The sequence below is a fragment of the Tamandua tetradactyla genome, chromosome 5 (genome assembly GCF_023851605.1).
Source record: "Tamandua tetradactyla isolate mTamTet1 chromosome 5, mTamTet1.pri, whole genome shotgun sequence".
Classification (NCBI taxonomy): domain Eukaryota; kingdom Metazoa; phylum Chordata; class Mammalia; order Pilosa; family Myrmecophagidae; genus Tamandua; species Tamandua tetradactyla.
Window position 1 is genome coordinate 152,474,498 of NC_135331.1, and position 21,850 is coordinate 152,496,347.

General features: G+C 35.1%; 1 long non-coding RNA gene across 1 annotated transcript in view; it reads right to left on the reverse strand.

Annotated features, from left to right (window-relative positions):
• Positions 1-1,980: 1,980 nt before the first annotated feature.
• The window catches only part of LOC143682819 (uncharacterized), a 58,132-nt gene continuing 38,262 nt past the window's right edge, over positions 1,981-21,850 (reverse strand). The window contains exons 3-4 of the long non-coding RNA XR_013175299.1: positions 3,348-3,432; positions 1,981-2,300 (exon numbers count right to left, since the gene is read on the reverse strand). This is a non-coding gene — a long non-coding RNA (uncharacterized LOC143682819). The remainder of the gene's footprint in view (positions 2,301-3,347; positions 3,433-21,850) is intronic.

A 21,850-nucleotide genomic window follows, 5' to 3' on the forward strand; every position in this document is an offset into this window, starting at 1 on the left:
CAAGCTTAAATATTATAATTTCCAAGGTAATCCATTCACTTCACAATTTGTTTGCAAGTTTTTCCAAACCATTTTCAAGATGTATGCTTGCTTTAGCAGGATTCTGCTAACTGAATGCCTCAGAATTACTAATGTTGCTTGCAGATGTGCTTTGTTTGGCCTACACAGTGATTCTTTTCATAGAGAAAAACCTCTACATTTCCAGTTCCCATTATCCCTTGTTGGCTTGGAATTGGCCACTTTGCACATTTAACTTACCTGCCTAGATTCTGAAGGTATTTGAGTTTGTACCTATGGACACAATTTGGAACCTCAAATCGCAATTTACTGAAAGGAACCCAAGTTGCAAATCCAATTAAGTCTACATAATACATTTTAAACAGATATTTTGCTATTTTTCCCAGTCTTCAATGTTCCAATTTGTCTTTTATTCTCCAGTTTATTATTTTTTTAAAATATGTTCTTCAGGTATTAAGATAATTTATTTTCCTTTTTGAATAACCAGAATTTATACCAGGAGGCATCTATTTGAGCATTACCATCTGAGCCTGCTTTCATCCCACCCACCCCTATAGCAGCTTACCATGCCCTCACATCCCAAATGTGTCCTGATCTGAATTGAAAGTACCTCTACTTATGGAAATGTTTTTTTAAAAAAACATTTGCAATAATAATTCAAGCCTATTTTCTGTGACTTTGGATTTATAGGACTTAAATCCATGGTTATAGTGCTATTTTACTGTCAAAGCATTGTTTACATTGTGTTTATTAAATAATGAGAATCAATTCTTTCTAAACATGGTGACTAAGGCTGTTTGGATGTTTTACTTCTCAGAATAACACTTCTTTCTTGTCTCACCCCAGTCCTCAGGTGATTTGAAACACTTCGACCAGTTGGTGGTCTGTGCTTTTTCTGACTTTGATTTACAGGAATCTTGGTCTTTAGAAAATCAAAGTTCTGCTGGCATAAAGTGTTTCATGAAACATTATGAGATGGAGCTAGATTGTATCTCCCTAATAAATATGGCCAATAGAAAACTGACACATGGACTTAACGACAAACACACACACACACACACACACACACATATACCACATACACTTTCCACAATCTGTGGAGGGAAAAGAAGGAAGGTAAGAGAATGAAAAATGAACACACAAATGCTAGTGGTTCCAGTGTCTTCTTTACTGACAAAGATCTCAAAATACAAAGAGGGAATGGGGACTTAATGGAGTCTTAGCAACTGAATAGCTTTCCATGCCCCAGAATTCTACATCTTCTGTCCTCTTAACATAGAGCCTCTTTAGAACTGAAGGGGCTTTGGGGATAGGAACAAAAAGACATCCAAAAACAACCTGTGTGGTTGCAGCAGATGAGATAGTGAATATCTCCTCACATGTCAGATACAAAAGGATAAATAATGCCTCCCACAAAGTCTGGGCACTAGATAACCCCCTCCTTCTAAATATGGGACACTATCCTAGGAAAACTGGTTTGCATTGACAGTGAATCAGTTTCTACCAGCTGGTTGAATAAGAATTAAAACTGAAATTAATTCAAATAGAGAAAATTATTAAACTTGCACACCTGAGTTTTTTTTTTTTTTTGCAAACACTTCCATATCTAGAATATGATTAATAAAAAAAATAAAGTCAAAATGTTTTATTATGTGCACAGGGCAAACTAAGATTTTGAACCTATTCTTGAAAAATGGACTAAATAGTTGCTTCTGCTGTCTAGTTCCATTTGTATCACTAATTTCCAAGCACCATAGAAGCTAATTCACACATTAAAATATATAGTATTAAACAAGGAGAGTATACTATTTTCTGTATTCTTCAGATGTTGGCGTTAAGTGCTTAAGGGTAGTAGTAAACATATTGATAGATAGATAGATAGATAGGTAGGTAGGTAGATAGATGGATGGATGGATAGGTAGGCCTATATGTATGTAGCATATGTATATTGGTTATGTTTTATGTATGAATTTAGGATGACCCAGTATATACAGGTATTAAAGTTAAAGCATAGTATTATTAGTTTTGAACACTTAACTAGGACGTTAAAACTACCTCAGCTGAGTTTCAGTCCAGGAATTCATTTCAACTTCAGGAGAGTGCAAATCTCACTGTCATCAGACACATGGAGCTAGAACATTTGGGTCCACTTAGACTCTTTGCAAATGAGGTGTCTGGCTTCTTGACTTCCAAAACCTTTAAGCAATTGATTTCTTATAACAGGAATCAAAGGTTTGTTGGATGTCTTCTGAACCATCTGGGTGAGTTAAGCCGAAAGGAATCTAAAATGAATGTATTCATTTCATTTAAAATATACATGAGCTTATAAACCAATTGAAAACTACTTGGCATGCACATATGGGAACTTGGCAGAAAATATTTCTCTGAACCCAACACAATTTGACAAAGTCCAAATGCAATACAAAATTGCCCATGTTTTCAGCCATGGATTGAAAAAATAGCCAAATAATAATTAAAGAAAAAAGATATTAAAATGGATTTGTACTAGTTCATTTTTGGCAAAAGAAATGTAACTTATGGGCAGTGCATATTTTTCTACAATAGTAGATTTTCTACAATAGTAGTTTGGGGAATTAGTCTTCTAATTCTGATGCATCTGATTACATCTGGGTGGCCTCTAAATGCTTCTATGTGTCAGATGTTTCTTCCTGTTGTTGTTCCTACTGTTCTGTAGAACTTGAAATTAGTGTGAGGTGTCCTTCCCTTTCCTACACACACCCAAACACCAAACATAAGTCCGTAATAAAAAGAAAAGGAAAAGCTTTTCCTCTATTTTTGTCCTTTTGAATATTATGATTATATAGTATGTCCTCTGGTTCTCATCCACTGACAGGAGCTGCTAACTTTTTTCCCCCTTCCATTGAGGGTTGTCAGAATAAAAGAAGATACGCAGTTAATTTTGAATTTCAGACTAACAGCAAATAATGTTTTTTTAGTGTTTTTGAGTCCCATGAAACAATCGGTACATGCATACATTAAAAAATTATACATATATTATCTAAAATTCAAATTTAACTGAGCTGTCTGTTTTTGTTTTACCTAAATCTGAAAACCCCTTCTCCTATACCTCTTAATAAATGCAGTTAGAAAAGAAAATAATTCAACAAATAAGTACCTCTCAATTGCCTCCTATCTAGTGATACTCACTCAGATAGTGTAACAATGCAGGGAACCTCCTCTCCAGGTGTTTAAATTCCAGCCAGGGAATATAAAGTCAACAGGTGAAGAATGCAATATAGACAACTGCTAAATTATTTCACTTATCTATAAATAATCTGTTTATAGATGAAAAAATTAATGAGACCTACCGTATTTAAAGAAGTTTTCATGGTTGAGGTGCACTTTGTAGGAAATGAGGGATTTTCTATCTGGAAGAAAAATGAAGGAACATTCCTGTGAAGAAGAACAAGGTTGAAGACTTACAGGAGAGAATAATGATCTGTTCATGACATACCACAAGTGCTCGAAAGATAGAAACAATTTTTATTAGTCAAGGTGTGTGCTGGTTTGAAAGGAAGCATGCCCCCTAGGAAAAGCCATGTTTTAATATAAATCCCATTTAATAAAAGTAGAATAATCTCTATTCAATACTGTATGTTTGAAACTGTAATGAGATCATCTCCCTAGGTGATGTGATTTAGTCAAGAATGGTTGTTAAACTGGATTACCGGACGACATGTTTCCACCCATTTGGGTGGGTCTTGATTGGTTTATTGGAGTCCTATAAAAGTGGAAATATTTTGGAGAATAGAGATTCAGAGAGAGCAACACTATGAAGCAGAGTCCACCAGCCAGTGACCTTTGGAGATGAAGAAGGAAAACGCCTCCCAGGGAGCTTCATGAAACCAGAAGTCAGGAGAGAAAACTAGCAGATGACGCTGTGTTCACCACGTGCCCTTCCAGAAGCCCTGACTGTGTTGACCATGTGCCCTTCCACTTGAGAGAGAAACCCTGAACTTCATTGGCCTTCTAGAACTAAGGTATCTTTCCCTGGATGGATGCCTTTGATTGGACATTTCTATAGACTTGTTTTAATTGGGACATTTTCTCGGCCTTAGAACTGTAAACTAGCAACTCATTAAATTCCCCCCTTTAAAGGCCATTCCGTTTCCGGCATATTGCATTCTGGCAGCTAGCAAACTAGAACAAGGTGCTTAAAATTAAACTATGAAAGTTTAAAAAATATATATATGATGTCAACATTTGCTTTCAGCCACGTGTAAAACACGTTGCCTTTTCTTAAAACCAGAGGGTCACAGACCTCAAAAGCTTTGTAATCTCTGACTCTCAACAGTACTGTTCCAGAATCCAAAGTGAAATACAGAAAAGCAGGGGTTCAGTCTATCCTTTTTGTAGTCTCAAAATGTGTGTGCATTTTGAAGTGCTTATACAATGTTTATGTATAGTGCACAACAAAAACTTGTAGGATGAATTAGAAAGAAGGAAAGGAGGGAGAAAGAGTGAAGAAGCGGTTTTTCAAAGTAGGCAGATATTAGGAGCTCTAAAGTTGAATTATTTTCATAAGTAAATTTATTCATATTTTTAAGAAAAAGATAAATGGGAGTAGAATTCAAAATTGTTCAATGCCACACAAGCAAGAATTTTGCTACCCTTCTTAATACATTTATTTTGAAGAATTTTACTCTGACCATTTAAAACAATGTAAGCATTACAAAATATTCACTAAGATTCCAGGAAGGCAATTCTCTTTAAATCACTCATCAGAAATCACTCTTACATCAAAGGCAAAAGTTAAAATTTAAGTAAATGTATCAAGGCAGTAGTTTTTCTGAAGTTTTCATAGTGCAATTCGTAGCTATTTCAAAAAACAGGCATCGTCGGGCAAAAGACTGCGCAATATTCATTGAAGATTCTGGAAATGCAGATGAATCTGTATTTGCTTTCTAACAGATAGCTTGTTGTGGCGTATTGATGTCAGCATCAAGTCTAAAGGTCGCTGCTGTAGTTGACAAGATATAACATCTCACTATCAATCAGTGAATTTTTCCATTAGGATAAAGGAGATTTGTATATTTGTCTTGTTTGCAGGTTTTCAGTTTCAAAATATTATTTTACCATATACATATATATTTTAAAGATTAATACTACTTTCCTCCCTTATCTTCTTGATTTCTACCAGGGCATTGGTGACTCCATTCAATGCTATCACTAATTAGATAAAGTCAGAAAATATACCAAGAGATATACCAAGATTTCCCTTACCATTGATACATCACAGGGATTTTTAATAAATAGATGCAAAGGTTTGGCAAATCTTGGAAAAGTCAAATGGATCCAGGCTGGAGCTTCCACTGATTATCTTTCCTACATTAAATGTCTGGAAAGGGCCCCTTCATAGGCATTTCCATGAGACAGGCCTAAGGTAGAATAGCATGTTCTATGAAATTTGTACCAAAAGAGTCCATGAAGGAAAAGTCCTTGATCTCTTTTATTACCCAGACCAATGCTTATCAGTTTTACCACCTGAAGGGTCAGAGCTAAATCTATGTTATACAAATAGAAGCATTATGTAGGCCCTTTTCACTCTGCAGTAATGATTTTATAGTATTTCTAAGAAATCATACCTGTTTATTTTTTTAAGTCAATAGTCAAGGAATACAGAGATGTAAAAAGAAGATACCTATAAAACTCCATTAGAATCTCATCATCAGGAAAGAAAACCGAACATTTTTAACATTTTGTTGAACATTATCTGAGTTTATTACTATGTATGTATACTAAAAAGTTAAATTTATAGATAAATGAAAGGTGTTTGCTTAAATAAGATCATATTCCATGTATTTTATAGAAAATAGTAAATGTATTATTTCTTGTATTCTTAGGATAAAAAGGAATTAAAATGAAACTGAAGTTTCGGAAAGGTATTTCCTTGTGTTTTTTTTAAAAAGCCTAAAATATTGTTGGTAAGAAGAAAATATTGTTATTGACAAAATGGAGCAAGAATTGTGCTTTATTTTTCCTTCAAATTTCTAGCTTATGTGATCAAAATAAATTCCTATGACAAAGGAATTATGAGAAACTGTACTTATTTCATTCCTTCTTTCTGTCACTTCCTAATTTTAGATAGTGATAGTTCTATTTTTTATTTGGAAAAGTTTGTAACACTAGAATTCTTTTCCATAGACGTATGACTCTCGTTGTTTGAGCTCAGTTTTACTTTAAGTGAGGTATTCAGTGCTTACTATCAGTACATTTTTCACATCTTCTCTATTTCTGTTTTTTTTTTTTTTAATTTTGACTTATCTTCCAGTTAGCTATATTAAGACAGTAAAGGGTACTATTTTTGAAAGATCACTCAAGGGAACTATTTCTCCATGTGCTTTTTTTGTGTTTGGTAATAAGTGCCTACTGCTTTTATAAATACAAATTTCCTTTGACTTCAATTATAAATTGGCTATGTTTTTTGATATCTCCTTGGAATTTTGTAGGAATTGCTCCATTGTCGTCGCACATGTTCAACTGAGGAAAAGTCTGAGGCAAACCTGATTTTCCCTTTTGTATTTACTTGTTCTTTTACCTGTGTGCATGAAAATTCCCTCAGTTATCTTTGAAATTCAATAACTAAACTAGAACATCTCCATGTGCATTCCTTTGAATCAATTGTTCATACAATGTGGTGTGATCTTTTACATCTTCAGAGTTAGTCCTTCATTTTATAGCAAGATTTTCCTAACATATATGTGAATATATATTTTTTCTGTTCCACTTGTTGAATATTCTATGGTAGAACTAACACTTATACTTACGATATGATATATTCTTTCTATTCTTAAGATGTAGAGTTATTTTCCTAGCTGCTTTAATATGTTGGTCTTTTTTTTTTCCCTTTGCATTCAAAATGATAATCTCATGCCTTTCTTATAGTTATTAAAGTTTCATCCTTATCTGTTGTAATCCTTTCTTTTCTCAATTTATTTGTTTGTTCACTTAATGGTGTTGGGTCTGTGATATGTCCCATAGCTCAAAACTCTCATTTTCTGTTTTCTTAATGTGCCTTTGAATTTTAAGTGCTTATTAAATTCCTCTCAAGTGGGAGGTACTCCCGGATAATTTTCATTTTTTCCTTAAATCTGTAATCAAATGGCATTATTCATTTGTTTTTTGTTATTGTTGTTGTTTTTTGCCAGCCAAGATGCCTATCTTCCTTCTTCCTTCCTTCTCTCTTTCTCTGTTTTATCTTTCTGTCTCTCTCCACTCTCTCCCTTTCCCCTCCTTAGGCTGTATATGTGCATATTCATCCTCCCTAAACTGTGATGTATTGGTGATAATTTGAGAATTCATAGGATTATTTTCATTCATCATATTTCCTTCTAAGCCTTTACATGACAGGATCAGACACTCCATCAAGGCCTTCACCAACAGTGTAAACCTTTCTTTGTTTTCATGTTTCCAGAGTTTATAGAGGGAGTTTGAAGCCCTTTCTTATTTTGGTTGCTGTTGGTGAATTTTTGTGTCAATCCTAGTTTTAAACCATTTTGTGTTAATTTCACCAGATGTTAGCTTCAAGACTTCAGTAATTGGGTTTTATTCTACCATCTTTTGATAAATCATTTTTCCTATAATGTTTTCTAAATTGTTAAAAATTCTTATGTTAATTTCTATATAAATATGAATCTTAAAGAAAATCTATCTATCTATATATATCTACAAAACCAAAAAAACTAAAATTTAGAATAACACTTTAATGTTGAGAATGATGTTTTATTCTGAAATTATAATGCTGCCCATAATGTGACTATTATTCTGACTGCTTCATCACAGATTTTTTTTTTAATTTAGAAAACTAAAGCTGTCTAGGACCATGATGGAGCTCAATTCTCCTGTACTTTTTTGGTTTATTTGACTTATGCCTTTTCCTTCATGCAAACATGTGTATTATTAAAGCTCTCACTCTTATTTTTTCATTAGTTAATGAATTTGGTATCACAGCAAACATGAACACTGAACTCACTTGTCAGTATTTTGTTATTAAATGATCCAGAATAAGATTTAAGGCAATTAGCTGTTTGATTTCATTGAAATGGAAACACAACATTTCAAAACTTTTATAGATTTTGCAAAGACTAGAGATGTATTTTCTTTTAGGTCTTTGTACCTCTAAAGCTGTGTAGGTGAAAGTACCAAGGCAGGTTGATCAGTGCAGTTAATTTAAATTGGGATAAAAAGAGCAGTGCTCCAGTGACTTCATAACATCTATTTACAAGTATGTGCTATTTATAAGTCAAGTACTTGTGAGAGAAAGAAAAGAAAATAGCTATATGTTGAAACTCAACCCCATATAGGAGTTTAAGACTTTCATATCCTGAGACATATTCTAAGGCATTTCAATTTACAATTGCATGCTTAAAAAAAAAGTCCAGGAGCCTTAAATTTGTTGTCTCAGTGTTTTCATTTTCAGATCTGTATAATCAGCAACATCTTTGCTCTGTAAGGGGAAAGCGAAATCCCATTGCACTAGTGTCATTTTTGATGTAGTTCTTTAGGAAAACAAAAATAAAAGCAGCCATCAAGGATGAAATTATGCTGTTTTTGAGCCTCTAATTTTTCTATGAATGAATTGGAACATAAGCCAAGGGTGAGGGGAAAGTGCCATATGTTCTTTTTTCCAGAGAAGTGTGTCTTAACAACAGATCAGAAGTCACCTTTAAATGCTGACTACAAAGAAACTTCCAGTTGCTTACTCTGCAGAGGCAATTTTTGCTTTCTTTTTGCTGAGCTGCCAAAAGGAGAATATCTAAAAATAATTATTTCTACCAGTTGAGTAATTAATGATGCCCTTACCAAATTAGGTTTCATTGACAATTTCATTGAATAACATTAGACAAGATGTATTAGATTTTTATTAAATGGTATTTCTGTTTCAAGGACTCCAGACCCCACGAAGACTGTTCATGCTAAATTAGGGAAAAAAGTGTTCTTCCTCCTCACACTAACAAGAAATGTATGGGAAATAAAAGTATTTTTCAATCAAATACTACTCGCAAACATATATTACATTGCTTTCCTATTAGTTATTTCATGCCTAAAGTCATCACAAAATGACAATTATTTTGTGCAGATACACCTTAACCAGTTATTCATAAACTTTCAATGTGTTATATCTCTTTCTTACCTCTGTTCTTACTCTCTCTACTAGATCCCTTATTTCTATCATGCTTGCACCAATAATGAAGAATGTAAGATCTTTATTTCTCAGCACATTGATTGACTTGGCTCGCTGCTTCTATAGCTCTTCCTTACTCACTGCTGAAGGCACATGGAAAGGAATTAACCCTGGAATCAACAAATGTCCTTAAAGGGGGCTAGGAACCAGTAGTTAAGTAGATCCATAACATTAATAAACTGCTGCTGCTACTTTAGCTAAACGTGTGCCAAGTTCTAGAAATCAGCTTCTGCCTTGTTCTCTATCTGACCCTATATCACATACCCCAGGAACTGTCTTCCTGACTCTCCTAACCTAGATCTCTCTTCATTTGACCCTCCTCTTGCTCCCTTAGAGAGCTCACTCAGTCCCCAGGCTTTAAATTACTAAAAATTAACTGACAACCGCCCCCTTCCCCCAGCCAATTTATATCTACAGCACACAGCTCTACCCAAACTCCTGTCTTATATACTCCACAGGCGACTCAAGAGCTCTGCTTTGATGTCAAGTACAACTTTTCAAACTTAAAAATGTCTGAAAATGCACCAAAAAAATCTGTTTCACGTGCTGCTTTTTTTCAGAAGATGGCAATAATACTAATGAAGAACAAACAAACAGATAATACACAATCATCTTTAGTTTCTTTCTCTCACACCACATAGCAAGTCCGTTGGCATATCATGCCAAATGTACTTTAGAAATATATAGAGAATCCATATATTTTTCACAAAATCCACTGCTAACCACCCTGGTCTGAGTCAGCATCAGGTTTCATCTATTTCATAACTGATCTCTTTCTTTTAGCATGAGTCTTCCCTCTCATCCTCCTGTGCCCCAATCTATACTTGATACAACAACCAACGTAATTCATGTAAAGCAGAAAATTAGACTCCTCTACACAATACCCTTCATTGGCTCCATATTTTACTCAGGATAGCAGTCATTCAAGTCCAGTTTAAAGGATGTTCTCCTATGACCCTCTTACTCTTGTCTTATACCTCACTTATTCCACATCATTCACACTGCATTCCTGCTCATCCATAAAGGACAGGGAATGCTCCCATCTGTTTCCTTTATCTGGAGTAATAACTCAGTTTCTACATTTAGTATTAACTGTAATACTAAACACCCAGGTATTTTTTAGACTATCCTCCTCATTTCCTTTCATTGCTTGTCACCTTTTCCACAAGAACTACCAAGACAATCCAGGGTGATATTGCATTCTCTCACCTTTGTCCCCCTAGCATCCCTGTCTTCTTTAAACTTTTAAAATATTTCACATATTCGTCATATTTTTTATGTATTATCTACATATCTTGCTAGAATATAAGCTTCTTGAGGTCAATGGGGTTTGTGTGTGTTTGGTTACATGGCAAGGATAGCCATTTTTCACCCATAAACATATTCTCTAGATAGGTCATTCTGATCAACGGGATTTCCTTCTTTCATCTAAAAGTGGGTTTGCCTCAAGGTGCAGCTTCAATTTGCCCAATTGAGTAAGACTGACTATTACATAATAGCCCTTGCTGGAGTAAACTTTCTCACTACCCACTTGGCTCCAAATTTTCCTTCCTGTACTTTTCAACTTAACTTTATTATTCTCCCCGGGTGGGCTCAAATCTGACATCAGATCCCCATCATGCTGGACCCAGAATAAAGTCAAGTAAATTAAAGAATAGTGGATAAGATTGGATATCTAATGTTAATTCATTATTTTTTTAGCATTATCATTATCTTTCTCAATATTGGAAAACTAATGATGTATGCTTTCAATATACTGTTATGTTTTCTGCTGACTTCTGATTTAAAATTTTTATTTGATATCCATATGCATGACAGATATACAAAAAAGCACCTCATTATTTTAAAGGATCTGGTTTTATTTTAACTTTAATCTCTATATTTTTATTATGAGTGTATTTTTTTGACAAAAATATTTTTAAAGTTAGTGATGAACTTAGGCAGCATATAAAAGAGAAATTTCATGAAATGTGTAGCAGTTGAAAATGACATCTTATTCAAGATTACACTAATGTATTTATAGCAAATCTTTCTTCTTGAAAACTTGGGACTTCAAAGCACAGTTCACAATATTGCATAATGAGGCTTGGCAGTTAAAATTTCTGCAGAATTGGAAACCTCAGTAAACTCTAACAACACACTAATTTTAGCTGTTGAGTAGTAAAGTTTACACTCACTGGTTACTAGAAAGTGGCCTTAATTTTACTTAAAATGAAAGGTTGTGTAATTGTATCATTGTTCTCCAAGAATTAAATAGGGACATTTGTTAGAATGATAGGCTCGAACCCTGAACAAGGGGAAAAATCACAGAAGTCATCCATCCCCCACCCATAACTGGGCGACATTGAAACAGACTATTCTGCCCACATCCCAATCTGCAGTCCTACCCTCCCTCAATGAATCAAGGTCTTCTGTCAACATAGATCCTCCATTCTTCTCCCCCGGCAGGCTGACGTCTGACTTCAGACCCCATCATGCTGGTGCCAGAATAAGCCCCTTCACCTGTGATCATTTGTCTCCAAGCCTTCTTCAAACCTAGCAACACTGTGTTTCAAATCAATCTGTGGTCAATCACCAGGACCCCTAAGGCCATGAAAATCAATGTTAATGAGCATCAGATTCCAGTTCCTTTCCAACTGACATAGCTATTGGATGATGTTCACAAGCACGGCAAATCCCAATAGCACTGGTGGCAAGGATGATATAAAGGAAAGATAGGCTGCACATTTATGCAAATTTTCCTTTCCCAATTGTAACGTCACCTCCTATACTTCACCAGAATTCAGACCTACTGGAACAAAATAATGGCTGATTGTTGGGCTATAAAGTCTGGAGGAGAAAAACAATAAAAGCAGTCTGATAAGAGTGATTTTTATAGACTTTTTTACTTTGATTTGAAAAATGACCTAAGAAGAGAGACAGTAATGCAAATCAATGTGTCTTGGTTTGCCAGAAGTACTGTCACAAATACCACCACCTGGTTTTTGCTTAGCAACACAAATTTATTGGCTCATGGTTTTGAGGTTAGAAAAAGGACAAAAATCAAGATATGAGTAAGACCTGCTTTCTCAGGTCTATAATTCTGCTACTAGATCCTGGCAACCGTTGGAGCTCAGTAGTTAGTGCTTCTGTCTCACGTGACAAACGTCCTCTCTGGCAATGTCCTCTCTTTCATTCTCTTCTTGGGTTTCCCTTGACATCCCACTATAGTCACTAGCATTCTCTAACTTTTGGCTTCTATATATTTTTTATTTTTTAATAAGGCTCCTAGTGTAAGAATCAAACTAAGTTTAGTTCTCACAAAGGTGTCACAGGCAGGGAAAGGGGAGGGCCTCTGACACAAGCTTAGAACTAGCGCCAAATCCTTAATGACCAGGGTCATTAAAAATGCAAAACATAAACAAAAGGGGAAAGTTTTGTGGGAAATTCAAATTAGTTAGATTTTCTGAATAGGCTGTAACCTCTGGAGTATCCAATCAGCAGAAAAACAGGGGATGGACTGCAGGTCAGGCACAGGTGTAACCATCTCAGCCTTCTATTGTTTGGTTTGCCAGACACCATTTTGTGTTCTGCTAGGTGCCCATTCTTGCAAAATTGTGAATAAATTTTTTTGTCTTCCACAATTGGATGAACGTTTGCTCTCCTTCACATACTACGTTCTTTCTAACACTAGTTATAGGGATTAAGACACACCCACACTGAATCAATTAGCCACAGCTGAACTAAGAATAGTCACTTCAAGAGGTCCTATTTATAATGGTTCATACCCACAAAAGTATGGGTTACTCAATCTATCACAACCGAGGAAGAAATAGATTTGGAAAGTGAAATCATGGAGGCATAACTAGTATTTTTTTTTTTTTTTTTACCTTCTAACCAAAGGCTTTTTCTCCTCTGTCACAAAATTAGGAAGTGAACTAGTTGATTTCTATAGTCTTCTTGTATTAAAATACCATGATTAACTGATTCCAGTCATGGAGAGATCAAATAAGGCAGGGTTCAAATGGGTGGATTAATATTACTAGGTGAAAAAAAGAGGAGGGATTTTCACATGTTCATATGACCTAAACTGTATAGCTTTTACTCAAAGAATATTGTTTAAAATTCTGTATTTATCACCCATGTAATTCAAGCATCATTTCTTTACATCTACTGAAAAATAACTAGATAAAAGTTTTTTTATTTCACTTCATTTTTTCCTGAGAATATTAAATCTAAAAAATTAAAACCTTCTAAAGAAGAATAAAAAATTATATTCAATAATTTCTGATTGAAAACCCAATTGTTTATTGTCAGGATTGGGCTACTTATTGCCGTTTCTATTTTGTAACTGATTTTTTTTCCACCAAATAGGCTGGCTCTTGTAATTATGCATCATTGATTAAAAGTCACTCAAGTCACAGTGAGTCCATCACCTCTGCTCCCAAAACAATACCAAGACTCTCCCAAAGGTACACTTGTAGAAACAACAAACATAATCTTTAAAGATTAGATGGTCCAGTTCACCATATTATATAGAGTTGAAAAGAAAAGATCACTGGTTAGTGAATTTAGGCATCAATACCAGCCTTGATATCCAAGTCTTCTGACTCCCAGATAAATTTTCTTTCTAAAATACCATTATGATTTATTTTCTTAGCAAATTAAGGGAACCATTTTGTATTCATACTAATTTATTTGCCTTGTAATAACAACATACTCCTTTATGAGAAGGCTTATGAACAAACTTGTGAATATTATACCCCTTTGAACAAATTAGGAAATTTACAGTTCAGACAATTGACTTGCAACTAAAGGCATGCAAAAAAAGGAAAAACAAGTGCCACTATTTTTTCCTTATTCTTTTGGAAATGCAACCTGTTCTCTTGATGAAAATTGATTTAACATTAGTTAAAAAAGCAAAACAAAACAAAACAAACACGTGTTTTGGTAGTAAGTTAAATAAGCATGGTACTTCCCTTGAACCCAAGCAGAATGTTTGATTCCTTATATCAGAAGTCAAAGTACAAGCCTATTGCATTCCTGTTTCCAATCCTATAACAGTAGAATATTTCATGGCTATTAGCCAAACTCATTGCAATTTAACATACATATGACCTGCTTCATATTTCAAAGTTTGAGCTCAAATTAGGCTGTGGTTTTACTTGGATTATAAATTCTCCTATCTTTCTCTCAACAATAAATAGATAATTTCTATGTCTTATATTTTGAATTCTCAATTTCTTTTAATGTCCCCATATTTAAGAGAAAGTTAATCAATGTATTTCTGGGTGAAGGTGAAGGGTCTTTAATCTATTGAACTGTTTGAGAAGTTTCTTTGGTTGGAGAATCTTGTAATCATATACTTGATCTATATTTATAAATAGGAAGAGCACAATTGTATGTGCTCCATAGCATGGTATAGAAAGTAGATTACTTTGATAATACAAACATATGATTTTTAGTGGAGTGCCTGTCATATAGTAAACACTCACTAAATGTTTAACTAAACTGACTTTGTGTCTGCAATTCCAACTAACCAATTTTGCCAAACCCATGAATTTCTAAAGAATTATAGCACTAGAATAGATTTCTATCTCCCTCATTGTCTATAACCATTACTAGAAGGAGAGCTAAGGAGACACAAAATACTTAGGGTCACTAAAAGACTAAGAAGCTTCATCAACTAGATAATAGATAGTATTGCCTTATTCCCAAGAAATTTTTGACCACAATCCAATTAAATTAACTGTTTCAACTATGTGTTGCATGATTTCTTTCATATTACAGCTAGGAGAATTTAAGTGTACTTGGATCTGTTAACTTGAAATGATTTAAATGTCATGTGGCTCATATGTCTGTTTTATATCTTTGCATACCCCAAATTATGCAGTGCAACACTTGTTTGATTATTGCAACATAATGTATGCAGTGAATAAAACAGCCTTTAAACTATAGAATTGATTATTTTCTAATTGACAAATTAGTACAGACTTGTTTAGGGATTTTTCACCCTTTCTTTCAACATTGCAAAATGTCCTGTAGCATATATGAATATAAGCAAAGCATTTCCTGTTCTAGGTCTTTGGAAAAAGTAGGGATTTTGTTTTCTTTAGGAGTTTTCATTAGCAGTAGCTGTTGCCATTTCATATGCACCTTAAATATGCAGTGTTTTTTCTTAGTATGATAGAGTAAGCTTACAAGAATGCACATCTTCAACCACCTGCTACTCATAATACCAAATAAATGTTAGAGAAACTAGTAAAAAATAAGAACTTAACGAAACTTGGAAAAAAAATAATACCTAAACTAGCAAAGAAGGGGAAATCAAGCTAGAATAGACGCCCTCCACAAGAAAGCATGGGGCAAAGGTACCAAATGCAGATATAGTGGTTGGGGAAAAGTCTTTGTGTGTATGGGGTCAAAATGCACAGCCTTGGACCAAATTGGTTTTGAAGTAATATAACTGAGCTTCTGCACGTTTTATAGATCCTCAAACAATAGCCCCAAAAATGAAAGAAATATTCTAAATTCTCTATCTTTCAGCCTGGGAAAGTCATTAGGAGCCCTGCTCTGTACTTGCAGTCAATATTTGGCAGAAGGGGAGTGGGGAAGGAGAGGTGGAGAATGTGTGGAGAATTCAAAATCATAGAACAGAATCATGAACTGAAGTTGTTACTGAGCAATGGGCTTCTTGCCTGATATCTGCAGAGCCAATACCATCAACCAGGATTTTGAAAAAAGAAAGATATTTATTGTGAGATCGACCAGCAAGGAGATAGGAGGCAAGCTCAAACCTGTCACCCTGACAAAAGAACTAAGGGAGACTTTTAAGTCGGAAACAAAGTGAGGTGGTGTGCTGGTTTGAAACTATTATGTACCCCAGAAAAGCCATGTTCTTTTACTCCTAATCCAATCTTGTGAGGACAGACCTTTTGTAGGATGAGATCTGTTGATCAGGTTGTTTCCATGAAGATGTGACTCACTCAGTTGTGGACATGACCACAATTGATTAGATGATTTCCATGGAATTGTGACTCCTGCCCATTTAAAGTGGCTTTTGATTCGTTTACTGGAGACCTTTAAAAGGAAAACATTTTGGAGCAAGCTCAGAAACAGATATTTGGAAATGCTTGGAGAGCCATCAGAGAAAACCACTGGCATCAGAAGCTGGAAGCAATGCAATCCTGGAGCAAAGGACTAGGAGGTACCAATTGCGTGTCTTCCCATGTTACAGACATCAGCCTTTCTTCTAAGTCAAGGTATCTTTCTTCTGAATCATGGACATTTTTGTGGCCTTAGAGCTATAAACTTGTAACTTAATAAATCCCCTTTATAAAAACCAATCTATTTCTGGTATATTGCATTCCAGCATCATTAGCAAACCAAAATAGGTCGGGACAGTGTCAGAGATTCAGACTGGCATATTCTGATTGATTATTTATAGGAAAAACTACATATGTGCTAGAAATATGCCGGTGGGCTACATCTTTGCTTCTTTTTGAGGGACCCTTGCATTTTATTTGCTTCTGACTACTCCTCATCCTGGTACTCTAGGTTCTGTGAAAAGTGATTTTTGTTCCTAGTATCTCAAGGGTCATTTAGGGAACAAGTGCTTCAATGCATGATCCAGTCTCCAACTTATGACTGAGTTTGGCTGCCTGCATACATGCACAGAAAGAATTTTAGATGTGGGAGACCAAGAAATCCTTATAAGCAGAGTCTGGCCTGAATCTTGACTTTCAATCACAATTCCTAACTATTTCACTGATGGTTTCAGGGCCTTGTCCAAATTCACACTCCTCAGGAAATAAATTTTATTCATTTAGCCATTTTAAAATGTATTAATTAAAATTAAATTATAATATTAAGATACATCCAATCAGAGGCAACAACCCTTAGTGCAAGTTATCTCTCTGTTTCCCAGTAACAGACACAACAAAAACTCAACTGGAAACAAACCCATGATGAAAAATTATACACTGCTTGAGGAGACATGCCTTAATTATGAAATTGGATGCTTTATCGTTGGAAGGTTCATCACTTATTTTGCTTTTCATAATTAAAAGGCCTCAAAAATTTGCTTTAATGATGGTTAAATTTAAATACTTGCTTGCTGAATGTAGTTAAAAAAACTTACAAAGTACATCTGTGTTTAACTACAACAACTGAATTTTGCTTTATAATAATAAATAAAGGCACCATTCATTTCATTTAATTAGTTATGTTCTTATCATTCCAGAAACTGATTTTGAGTAGATAAAATGATCTTTAGGTATTTTATATTTTATCAAAGACTTTAAAGAATTTAAAAGAATTTTTTTCAGTTGGAACACTGTATTTTTCAAAACAGTACTTTTAAAATAAATGAAAGATATTTTGAAATTGGCCTTCTTATTGAAAATATCACCTTAAGAATACATATCGTTATTCTTGAAATACTACTATGAATTTATGGAATCTTTCTTTATAATTGGCATCAGAATATATGTCAGCTTATTTTAGAAAACCCATTATATTACCACGTATAAAAGGACGAGATTCCTTCCTAAATGCATTCCTATTTTACTAATGCAAGATGTTGTTTTTGTAGTTGTTAGTTTATGCTCCATATCTGTTTAGCTATTAATTATGCTTATTGTAGAATTGATTGTTTTGATTAAAATGGCATGGCTCTGCATTTGAGAAGGAGAAAGTTATTTACCATGATGTAAATTAGGAATCCAGATCCATCAGAAATACGATTCACTTTCATTTGTATATTTCTAACTTGCTTCAGTGCAGTATGTGAAGCAAGTCAATATCATGCATGTAATTGACTGATTGCTGTTAATTTGAAAGATGTGAAGTTGAAGACTGCTTTTATATTAATTCATTAATGTGCCATCCTTCACTTGCAATGATCAAGCTTCTGGCACATCGCTAATGGGATATTTGCTTTGTGTTGCTTTTTGGTGGTCATGATGAATTTGGGCTGATCCGCTCCACACATGGCTGCCTATTTCTCTCTGTGACTAATGGTCCATATCTGGTGTGTCAGGCTTATAGATATTATCCTCTGCCTTAAAGGAGAACAGAAAACATGGAGACAAAATTTATAATGCTGCCTTCATTTTGTAGAGACAAAGATACCTAAATTTATTATAAAACCAATACCTAGACAAAAAGTTAGCACACCTCTGGATAACTTTTTGTCTGTTTGTTTGGCATGGGCTGGCACCGGGAATCAGACCCGAGTCTCTAGCATGGCAGGTGAGAATTCTGCTACTGAGCCACCATCGCACCACCCTCCTCTGTATAACTTTTTAACCAAACCTAAATTAAAAGTTAAATGACATTTCCTGGCTTTATATGTATACTATAGTATTATACAGAGTAACATGTAGGACTTCTGGGGAAGATGGAGGAGTAGGGAGCTACAGTGTTCACTCCTCCAAAAACAGCTCGTCAACAGGAAGAAACTGTCTGAAACCGCTGTTCTGGGGTTCTGGAAGCCAGGGGAGCTCTGTATAGATTACAGGGAAGGTCGGGATGAAGAGACTGAGAAACTGCAGTACAAATATGTAACTTGCTCTATAGTGGCAGCCAGTGCCAATCTTGGGGCAAATCATCTCTCATCCATCTCCCGCTGGCTGCTATGAACAGAAAGAGATGTGGAAACCCTCGTCCCCATAAAGGGGGAGGGAATGGCTGAATACTGACCATGGCTTTTGTTCAGCAAATTTAGATCACTGGGTCCTGGCTCTGAAAGAGTTTTAGCCTGTCCCAGACAGGTACCACTACAGTCATTGTTTCAGCCCTGCCCCCAACAAGGGCAGAGCTAAAGGAGGTTTAAAAACACTTGGCCTTCTTAGGGCTGCAGGAACAGTCTGCCTAAGAGGGCAATCTGTGGGCCAGGTCAGGAAAGCACAGCCTAAGGGGGCTGACAAAAAGGCAATTTGGAGTTTTTCTTGAAACTCTCTCTAGGACCTTTGGAGAAGCCTCTGCCCCTTTTATGGGTCCCTGATCCTGTTTGGCTGGGGAATAACCTGGGAAAGTCCTCCCCAAGGTGACGCTCCCCCTAGAATTTGTCCTCCAGGCAAAAGCAGCTAGAGACAGGAAAGTAGAGTAAATAAATAAATAAACAAATTAACTGACTAATTATAAAGGCAAGACAAGACAAATAGAACAAATTTCCTGGAGAAGGAAAAGCAGCAATGAAGCCTTCTTCTGGGGCTGAAACACTTATACTAAGAAAGCAATCTTAAAATTGTAACAAATACCTAAGGCAAGAATCAGAAAGTAGGAGACTTGAATAATTCTGATCAGTTCAATATAGAGAATTCTAAAGGTCTAGAATAAGTTGAACCAAGTGCCAAAGAAGGGCCTTAACACAAAGTCAATCAACAGCAAAACCCCAGTCAAGAGAGAGAAAGTGACCTTCAGAGTAAACTCATCAAGATAATCAGATGCCTAGATATCAGAAAAAAATTACAAGCCATGCTAAGAAATATTAAAATGTAGCCCAATAAAAGGAACAAATCAAAAAGTTGTGGATGCAGAATTTGGAACTAATCAAAATGTTCAAACTAATTTTCTAAATAAATTCAAGGAGAGGAACAAAAATATGGCTAAAGATATAAAAGATATTAAGAAGGCACTGGAAGAGCATAAAGAAGAATCTGAAAATATGAAAAGAAACATAACAGAAATTATGGGAATGAAAGGCACAATAGAAGAGATTAAAATACACTAGAGGCAATAACAGCAGGTTTGAACAGGCAGAATTTAAAAAATCAGCAAACAAGAAGATAGGACATATGAAATCTCACAGACAGAAGAATAGATAGAGAAAAACATGGAAAAAAAATTTAGCAAGGTCTTAGGGAATTGAATGACAAGCCATAGATGTCATGCAAGGAGAAGAAAAGGGAAAAGGGGCAGAATGAATATTTGAGGAAATAATGGCCCCAAATTTCCCAACTCTTATGAAAGACATACATATTCATGTGCACCAAATGCAACATACCTCAAACAGAATAAATCCTAATAAACCTACTCTAAGACATATACTAACCAGAATGTCAAATATTAAAGACAGAATCCTGGAAGCAGCAAGAGAAAACCAATTTGTCACATACAAGGGAACACCAATAAATATCAATTTTTCATCAGAGACCACAGAGGTGAGAAGGCGGTGATATATATTTAAGGTACTGAAAGAGAAATTTGCCATCCTAGAATTTTTATCTGGCAAACTGTCCTTGAAAAATAAGGGGGAATTTAAAATATTCCCAGATAAACATAAATTGAGAGTTCATCAACAAGGGACCTGTCCTCCAAGAAATACTAAATTTCTGCATGCTGAAAGGAAAAAAACAAGAGAGAGAGAGGTTTGAAAGAGTGTACCAGTAAAGGTTATCAGTTCAGGGAACTAACAGAGTAAAAGTAGAGATGAAAATAAGATACAACATATAAAAACCAAAGGATAAAATGGTTGAAGTAAGTACTGTCTTTACAGTAATATCATTGAATGTTAACAGATTAAACTCCCCTATCAAAAGACACAGATTGGCAGAATGGATAAAAAAAAGATGATCCATCTATATGTTGTCTTTAAGAGACTCATCTTTAACTCTTAGGGACATAAATAGGTTGAAATTGAAAGGTTGGAAAAAGCTATTCCATGAAAAAGAGTAACAAAAAAAGAGCTTGGGTAGCTATACCAATATCGGGCAATTAGACTTTAAGTGAAAAACTGTTATAAGAGACAATGAAGGACACTATATATTAATAAAAGGTCAGTCCGTCAAGAAGAAATAGCAATCATAAATATTTATGCATCTGGTGCAGATGTCTGGAGGGTAATGCAGTGGTTCCACAGGAGGCTAAATATAGCATCGCTATATGATTAGGAGATCCTATTACTGGAAATATACTTGAAAGAACTGAAAGCAGGGACTCGAACATGCATTTGCACACTGATGTTTCTGACAACATTATGCATGATACCCAGTGGATGGAGGTGGTTGAAAGGCATTGGTTGACTGAGTAGCAGAAGAGTGAACTGTGGTGTATGCATATGATGGGAAATTGTGAGGCTACAGAAAGGAATGAAGTCATGAGGAATGTAATGAGGTGAATGAACCATGAGGACATTATGTTGAGCAAAACAAGCCAGAAACAGAAGGACAAGCATTGTATGGTCTCTTTTAGAAAATACTTATAGGAAAATTGGGGCTAGATTGTAAGCTCTTACAGCAGTCACATTTATTCCTAAACTTTAAGTGTTATTTCTAAATTCTGAGGTGCTATGCTATATGTGTATAATCTGCTATTTTCCTGGAACTTTGAGTACCTGTGTGACACCTCAGTCTCAGAATTTGAGTTCTGTAGCTCTGAAAATCAGCATTCCTACGTATAGCGACTGTTAAAGAAGCTGAAAAACAAGAGATCGGTCTTCAATAAGAGATAAGAATGAAGCTAATATGGCTGGGACTAAGGTATACCTTAATATAGGGTAAAGGATGATATTGTCTGCATTTTAGAACTTCACCTACTGTATGAAACCAAAGGAAGAGAGGTTTATTTTGTCAAAAACCTAAATTTTCAGCAGTATACAATCTAACTTAACTTGTCTGGTCAGTTCAGTTAAACAACCTAAACACA